Source organism: Triticum urartu, chromosome 7A (assembly GCF_056163025.1).
Source record: "Triticum urartu cultivar PI428250 chromosome 7A, HENAU_Tu73, whole genome shotgun sequence".
Classification (NCBI taxonomy): domain Eukaryota; kingdom Viridiplantae; phylum Streptophyta; class Magnoliopsida; order Poales; family Poaceae; genus Triticum; species Triticum urartu.
Window position 1 is genome coordinate 241098819 of NC_141879.1, and position 8621 is coordinate 241107439.

At 43.8% G+C, this 8621-nt stretch overlaps 1 long non-coding RNA gene across 3 annotated transcripts; it reads left to right on the forward strand.

The window, feature by feature from the left end:
• The first annotated feature begins 3511 nt into the window (after nt 1-3511).
• Nucleotides 3512-5971, forward strand: LOC125520737 (uncharacterized). 3 transcript variants are annotated; one of them, XR_015612069.1, is made up of 5 exons: nt 3512-3596; nt 3710-4012; nt 4620-4688; nt 5263-5360; nt 5518-5928. It is a non-coding gene; the product is annotated as an uncharacterized LOC125520737 (long non-coding RNA). The 3 variants fall into 3 exon arrangements; XR_015612070.1 differs by having other exon boundaries at nt 3554-3629; nt 5518-5929; XR_007288802.2 differs by lacking the exon at nt 3512-3596 and having other exon boundaries at nt 3638-4012; nt 5518-5971.
• The last annotated feature ends 2650 nt before the right edge of the window (nt 5972-8621 follow it).

The window sequence follows — 8621 nt, forward strand, 5'->3', positions numbered from 1 at the left end:
AATTGTCTTGTTGTACCGGGTTACCGAGTCTGATCGGTGTGTCTCGGGTGGAGGTCTATTCCTTCGTTGACCGTGAGAGCTTGTCATGGGCTAAGTTGGGACTCCCCTGCAGGGATTGAACTTTCGAAAGCCGTGCCCGCGGTTATGGGCAGATGGAAATTTGTTAATATCCGGTTGTAGACAGCGTAAACCTTAATTAATTAAAATGAATCAACTGAGTGTGTTAACGTGATGGCTTCTTTTCGGCGGAGTCCGGGAAGTGGACACAGTGTTGGAGTAATGCTTGCGCAGGTTGTTCCTTCTAGTTTCTCGCTCGCGCTTTGCCTCCTCTTCTCGCTCTCCTTTGCGAATAAGTTAGCCACCATATATGCTAGTCGCTTGCTGCAGCTCCACATATACTTGCCTTATCCTGTCCTATAAGCTTAAATAGTCTTGATCGCGTGGGTGCGAGATTGCTGAGTCCTTGTGGCTCACAAATACTATAATTCCAGATGCAGGTCCAGGTGATTCCGCTCCAGGTGACGAGTACGAGCTCAAGTGGGAGTTCGACGAGGACTCTCAGCGTTATTATGTTTCCTTTCCCGATGATCAGTAGAGGTGCCTAGTTGGGGTTCGATTCAGGGCCTTGTCGCATGTTGGGTTCTTTTCCATTTTGGCGCCGTAGTCGGGCCATGAGTGTTTGCTTGATGGATGTTATTTATGTACTCTGATGTGACGTGGCGAGTGTAAGCCAACTATGTTATCTCCCCCTTTTATTATGTATTACATGGGATGTTGTAATGATTGCCTGACTTGCACGTTGCTTTCAATGCGGTTATGTCTCTAAGTCATGCCTCGACACGTAGGAGCTATAGCCGCATCGAGGGCGTTACAGCACCGCACACGGCTAAAGATCAACTTGTGTGTCTATGGGGTGCCCCACTCCCCCGTATATAAAGGAGAGGAGTAGGGGGCCGGCCGGCCACAAGGGGCGCACCCAAGGGGGAGAATCCTACTCCTAGTAGGAGTAGGTTCCCCCTTTCCTAGTCCAACTAGGAGAAGAAGGAAGGAGAGGGAGAGGGAAAGAGGAGCCGCGTCACCTCCCCTTGTCCTATTCGGACTCCCCTTGGGGGGTGCCACCTCCTGGCTGCCACCCTCTCTCTCCCCTAAGGCCCATAACTTCCGGGGGGGTCCAGTAACCCTCTGGCACTCCGGTTTTATCGGAAAGTATCCGGAACACTTTCGGCGTCCGAATAACATGCTCCAGTATATCAATCTTTATGTCTCAACCATTTCGAGACTCCTCGTCATGTCCATGATCACATCCGGGACTCCGAACAAACTTTGGTACATCAAATCACATAACTCACAATACATATCGTCATTGAACGTTAAGCGTGCGGACTCTACGGGTTCGAGAACTAAATAGACATGACCGAGACACATCTCTGGTCAATAACCAATAGCGAAACCTAGATGCTCATATTGGTTCCTACATATTCTACGAAGATCTTCATCGGTCAAACCACATAACAACATACGTTGTTCCCTTTGTCATCGGTATGTTACTTGCCCGAGATTCGATCGTCGGTATCATCATACCTAGTTCAATCTCGTTACCGACAAGTCTCTTTACTCGTTCTGTAATGCATCATCCCGCAACTAACTCATTAGTCACATTGCTTGCAAGGCTTATAGTGATGTGCATTACCGAGAGGGTCCAGAGATACCTCTCCAACAATCGGAGTGACAAATCCTAATCTCGATCTATGCCAACTCAACAAACACCATCGGAGACACCTGTAGAGCATCTTTATAATCACACAGTTACATTGTGACGTTTGATAACACACAAGGTGTTCCTCTGGTATTCGGGAGTTGCATAATCTCATAGTCATAGGAACATGTATAAGTCATGAAGAAAGCAATAGCAATAAACTAAGCGACCAAAGTGCTAAGCTAACGGATGGGTCTAGTCTATCACATTATTTTCTAATGATGTGATCCCGTTTATCAAATGACAACACATGTCCATGGCTGGGAAACTTAACCATCTTTGATTAACGAGCTAGTCAAATAGAGGCATACTAGAGACACTTTGTTTGTCTATGTATTCACACATGTACTAAGTTTCCGGTTAATACAATTCTAGCATGAATAATAAACATTTGTCATGATATAAGAAAATATAAATAACAATTTTATTATTGCCTTTAGGGCATATTTCCTTCACAAACCATATCATGTAGATGCTTATGTTGCTGCAGAAACATGCCAATGGAGATTCCGAACTCCCTGAGAACGCCTAACTCCTTTGCCATTTCTACTCATTAGTCGTACTGTTGTTTTCTACTCCCTCCGTTCCTAAATACTTGTCTTTCTTGGTATTTCAACAAGTGACTACATACGAAGCAAAATGAGTGAATCTACACTCTAAAATATGTCTACATACATCCGTATGTAGTAGTCATTTGAAATGTCTAGAAAGACAAATATTTAAGAACGGATGGAGTATTTACTTTTATGTTATTTATTTTCAGTTCACTCTACACCTAAATAGCTATTTACTTCTGCCCTTACTTTGTATGTAGTCTACAATTATTTGCACGCACAAATCTATAAATCACTACAGGAGGCAATGTTCAATTGCTATGCTCCCTGTGGGTTCGATACTTCTACTTCAAAAAGTCTACAACTAAATTTTGCGTACTTGCAAGCCACCAATTCGTATATGTTTTCTTAAAGCAATCGAGCAGTGCTTTTTATATACATTCCTTGCGCGTGTTGTAGGGCGAGCGCGCAAGCACTTTACCCCGCTCGCATTAAGCGATATATAGACGCGCCTGGCGATCCGTCGCCCCAGGAGCTTGCACTATTACGGATCAGTGCTCACTCAGGAAAAAAAAGTTACGGATCGGTGCAGACGGTCCATTGTACGAAGATCGAACACGTTGGGATTTTGGCCTTACTACGATGCTACCCATCAATCTGCTAGCGGCCCATTCGAGTTCCAAACAAGAAGGGGAAAACACTCGGTATAGTACTTCGCCGAGCGATCAAAGTACCAAAAGCTAAATGTGTTCCCCACTCGAGTGCAACCCCCACACATGTCCCGATGCTTTGATGCAACAAGTGTCACTCTCCCAAAATCATCAACTGATGAAACCGGTTTCATGCGAATCCAACCAACATGCCGACCAAGCTTTGAACAAAAAGACAAAAAGAATGGACCGCTAGCAGATTTGTTGGGGATGGCAAGTAAACACCGCGGGTAGACCAGCCTCTCACTCGCTCTAGCATATTTTGGCTAGCGGTATTTTGGGTTTTAGTTGATTATCTAGAAGGGTTTTTTTTCTAAAAAAAACATGAAGTTTTCTTTTGAAAAAATATGAATATTTTCTAAAAGAACATTTATAGAATTTTCAATGCAGTCATATTTTCAAAACAAAATAGAAATCCTAATATATATATATATATAGAAAATCTATTTAAGACCCAGGATGAAGAATAAGTTATTCCTCACCCTGTCAACCAACGGAGCCAGAAGTTTAATTGACTTGATCGCACTCGCACCTCCACCGCTCTCCTTTTTCTTACGGGATCCAACGCTCGCCGAAGTAAATTTTTGCCCCTTCAGAATGTCAGCCGATGTAATTTATTGTTTTGGTATACCTGTGAACAGTTATTATTTTAGTCGTGGGCTCATGGCGTTTCTAATTGCGGGTGGTAGCGGCCGGAGGTCTCGGCCGCGAGCGGCCGATCGGTATGGGTGGCTTCGGTGGCGGCAGCAGGGCGGAGAAGAGTGGACGTAGCGTAGTGGCGGCCTCTCGGCTGTGTGCGGTGGGGTGAGGCCCTCGTCTCCGTGCGGCTCGGCGGCTGGCCTGGTGCCCTCGTCGGCCGGCGGCATCCAGCGTCTGCGGCAGACCAAGACGGTATGCTCGGGCAGTCCAGCCATGAGCAGTGACTCCACATGGCCACAAGTCCACGGCTGGCCTCCTCACCGTCTTGCATCATCAACATACATGTCACACTGGTATGAAAAATTCAGTTTTGCTCAATCTGGTAACAGATCTCCACCTGATTCTCTCTTTTTGAAATTTTTATAGAGCAGATCTAGATCTACGGTTAACTAATCAATACTATAGTGTGGAAGGATACAAATTAACGGGTGGTGAATAAATATCTCAAGTAGGCATGTTCACAGCATTCACTTTATTTAGTTTCAGCTAACCAGGCAGCGAGCTAATGTATTATTCTTGAGTTTGCCGCTTGGAAATTTTTTATTCACAGCTTCTACATTTATAACATGCTAATGACGAGTTAGCTCCAATAGTCGCCACACAGATTATTGGATAAACCAAAAATTGTATGAAACAAGTTTAAAAGTAAATAAATTCAAGTGCACTTCTTTTCAGAAAATCAGTGGTAGCTAGTAATAGCTGAATTTGAGAACATGGGTACAAGTCTGCAAGGTAGTGTTATAATTAACCTCCTTTTTCCCCTTTGGTCATGTCACTAGCCACTACTTACAGAGCAAGGTATCTATCTATGTAAAAAAAATCGGCTGCAAATCTGTATAAGAAAATTCAGCAGGTTTACTTAAATCTGTTAGCAATACTAAGAGATGGTAGACATTTCAGGTGTTTTGAGGCTGGCCATTGATTTGGCTTTGCTGAAGTCTGCTTGTCAGGATGGTTAAGAACTTTGAGGTGAGGTGGTGAGTGCCCTTTGGTTATTAATATAATAGTAATGTGTAAGGTATACAATTGTCAAATCCTTTCTACGGATTGCAGCAGGTTCCAACCTTTCAAAGGAAGAGAATCTTATTGTAAAGATCACTAGTAGTTGCTTCATTTACAATTTAGCAGTGATGAAGGCAGGATTTATGTGGTTCCTTTGCCCTATCACGTAACTGATGCTGACTTGGTCACATAACAGATAACTGCCTACTAGAGATTAAAAAATTCTTCGGTTTCAATGTTGTGATTCATGTCTGTTCAGAAGAAATTATGAATTGAAGTGCCCCAGCCCTGACTACAGCTGCAAGTGTACTCACACACGTTGTTATCATGCATGCCCGTATAGACTATCCATCGACAAATGTTTATGTTCCGTACAAATTAAGACAACATTATTTGGTTCATCTGATTCCTCTTCTTGACAATAACCAAAATCTCTACATCTGTGTAACGGAAGACTTATACTGTTGTCTTATACTATACCCCTTGTCAAGATAATAGAGTTTTTGGTTATTGTTCTATGCTTACTCCTTTTTATGTGCAGGCTCTTATCAGCAAGTTCCTCGGCAAGTTCACATCAACAGTTAGGCTAAGCTGTGGGAGCTATGGTTGGTACCAATTGGTCTTGCTAGTTTTAATTAGGTAAATTTCTTCTATTAACAGAAAAGAATATCTCTTTGTATCATTGTAACATTTCACTTTTTCTGGAATGAAGAGGATAATTTGTCAGAACAAATTTTGTAAGAGTTTCAAGATATTTTTCTTGAGTTATGTCATATGTTTTCTCTTCATTGTGCAGTTGGCCATTGACATGGTTGGGGAAGCTTCCAGATGAGGTCCTTCTCAGATCTCTACTGGTGTTGTTGCCTTGTAGGCAGGGGGTGAAACAGGGTGTGTTTACCATTTCAGAATCACTACTCGCTTCATATCTTCCCCTCCGTTGACCATATGCTGATATGAAGAAAGGCAGTGCTAACAAAAGCGATATGATCATATGAAGTTGGCTTTGACACCATTATGTTGTTTCCGTAAAATTCTTTTATCAGTGTATACTAGTATACCATGTGTATTTTTTTTGCAAGGGGGGTATACCATGTGTTTACCAGAATTATCTTTGACTTGAATTGTATATACAATTAGCTTCACATGTAATTAATAGTTACTCCTATATACAACGATTGTGTACTCAGGCCAACTCTAGTCGATCTCCTAAAAATGGAGGAGCAAAACGGTAAAGTAAACTTAGTGAAGTATTTTTATTCCACTAAGTTTTGGTCGGACCTAGCCGAACTCCTAAATTAAGTGGAGTAAAAGCAAATTTTCATAAGTTCAACATAGATTCGATTTAAACAAACTTCTAAACCAAAATTCGACACATAATGTACATAAGAATCTGCCGAAACATAGTCTAGGCCACCGGTGAAATCCCACCGCCCATGGAGTCCGCCCATGTGCCGTCATCGCCGCACCGCCACTCTTCAATGTCAAAGTCGTCGGCAGCGCTGCCGTCCTTGTCGTCCGAGAGGACAATGACCTCCTTGTCGGCCGTGCGTTTCGCCTCCACGAAGATCTTGCGCTCCCCCTCCACCACCTCGGGGTACCGGCGGCGATGGAGGGGACGTCGGGGAACGGTGGGGGAGTCGCTGGCTGCGGGGATTCGAGAGGAGGAGATGCAGAGGAGGAAGGAAATTTTTTTACTCGGTCGCTCAGCGATGGAGTAAATATAGGCGCTGGATACACCATGGAGGAAAAGTTATCCTCCTCTATGGATTTTAGGAGTTCGCTAGGTCAGATTAGATGAGTAAAACCTGAGTTTTGCTCCTCTAACTGGTTTTAGGGCATTGGCTAGAGTTGTCCTTAGCTCACGTAGTACTAAATTTATCTTATTTCTTGCATGACTTTATATTTTATATGCACGGCAGGCTATTTGCGGTGCATTTGGCTGTGCCATGATTTTCCAGGCCTAAGCCTTGTGTTTTTCTTGCATATGCAGTCAAGATGACAATTATTACAGAAACATCAGAACATGCCATTACTTGGTGATGATTTGTCGGCATAAGGTATTTTAGGTTCAATTGGTGGACCAAAGAGAATTCTTGCAATAAGGTTTACGTCAGAGTTCCTACTTTACGTGGCTTTCGAAATTCTGTACATCAGTGTTTCTTAAATAGATTAGTGCTGGCGCACCTGGGCTGACTAGTTACGTGAGCTATTTTTCCTTACGGGAGAGTTTGGGAACCTTACGATGCTGGTTGGAATCCTATAGGTTCCCAGAAATCTTACGGCGGTGGTTGGAGTTCTTGGGTTCCTATAGATATCTTCGGACGGTAGTATTCTTTTCTTACGGGAGAGTTTGAAAATCTTACGGCGTCGGTAGCTGACAACAGAATTGGTTTGTGAAGAGGGTGTGGTCGATGCACCAGATGGATGGGTGAGGAATAACAATTTTTCACCCAGATGGACGGTAGTAATTTTATGTTCCGTAAGTTTTGTTTTATTTCCGACGTAAAAAGAGACCGTAAGAAAATATATAATCACCGTAAAAAATATTTTATGTTATGTAAAATTACAAACGTAAAAACATAGTCTAAAATACACATAAACTACAAAAAAAATGTCTTATGATCTATATTTTTATTTTCTTATGTCAAATTTTACGTAGTGAATCAAAGGAACGTAACTATTTGAATTCCAAACGTAATTTAATTATGAAATGATCGTAAGATTACTTCGGATGAAGAATAACTTATTATGCATCATGGGTGATGAATAGTAACAAAACAACAACAAATCAAGCCATACCCTTCTGAAGATTTTCAAAACCAGAAAAACTGGGAATTGGACTCTAGCTAAATTGATTGTGCCAGCATCAGAACCAAATTGCTCGCTTGCTTCTCGTGCGATTGGTCGGCATTTTGCCACAATGAGGGACAAATATGAAAAGCGGACGACTTCGATTACTGGAATGGTGTGAGTCATAGAGTGGGCTATTTGGGCTCAGTTACTGGATTGGTACTTTTGTCATTCATATATGTGAAAGCTAATAATTTTGGACGCATGATTCTGCCCGTGTTATGTCTCGCCTACTGCGGGATAGAAGCACCGCCTGCTCGCTAGAGCGATTCCTCAAAGGCGCGTGTTAGGGATCAGCTGGTTGATTTGCGTCTGTTAAGAAATAATTTATGTGATCAATTGTATGGAAGGGATGCCTCTCAGGAGACGTCTGTTGGGAAAGAGGTGTTTCTCCAACACATCCCTTCAGGCTGTATATAAGTGGGTCTCCCACATTGCAATGGATTAAGAGCATCTCCAACAGGCGCGCCAAACTAGTGCCGCGCCGCAAAATCCCCTCTTTTAGCGCGCGCAACCGGAAGAGCTGCTCCAGCGGGCGCGCGAAAACCGCGTGCGCGGCATACGTAGTCCAGCGCGCGGGCCGAAACGCAATCGCGTGCCGCTTATTTGCTGCGTCCGCTCCTGCGCGCTGGACTCTCGCGCACTCGCTCGCACCTCCCACCCCTCTCCAACCGCGCCACCGCCGCCGACCGCGCCACCCGGCGACCGTTCCGGCGCTTCCCCGGCCTATCCCCGCCCCGCGCGCGCTTTCTCCGGCCCCCCTCCAGGCCCGCCGCCCCGCGCGCGTGCTGGCCCGCCGACGAACAGCGCCCGCGCGCTCGCTGCCGCTCGGCGCCCGCTAGGTGTTCGACAAAACACCTAGAAGGTATGTATTGCTCAAAAGCCATGAATTTCGTGCATGTTGATTGTAGTTTTTTATTTATAGCATAGTATTCAACATTGTAGATGAGTTCGTCGTATGATTCTTCCGAAGAAGAATTTGATATGGAAGAGAAGGAGGATCTTGCAATGATGCTAGCTATGCATATTAATAAAAAACCGAAACACGGT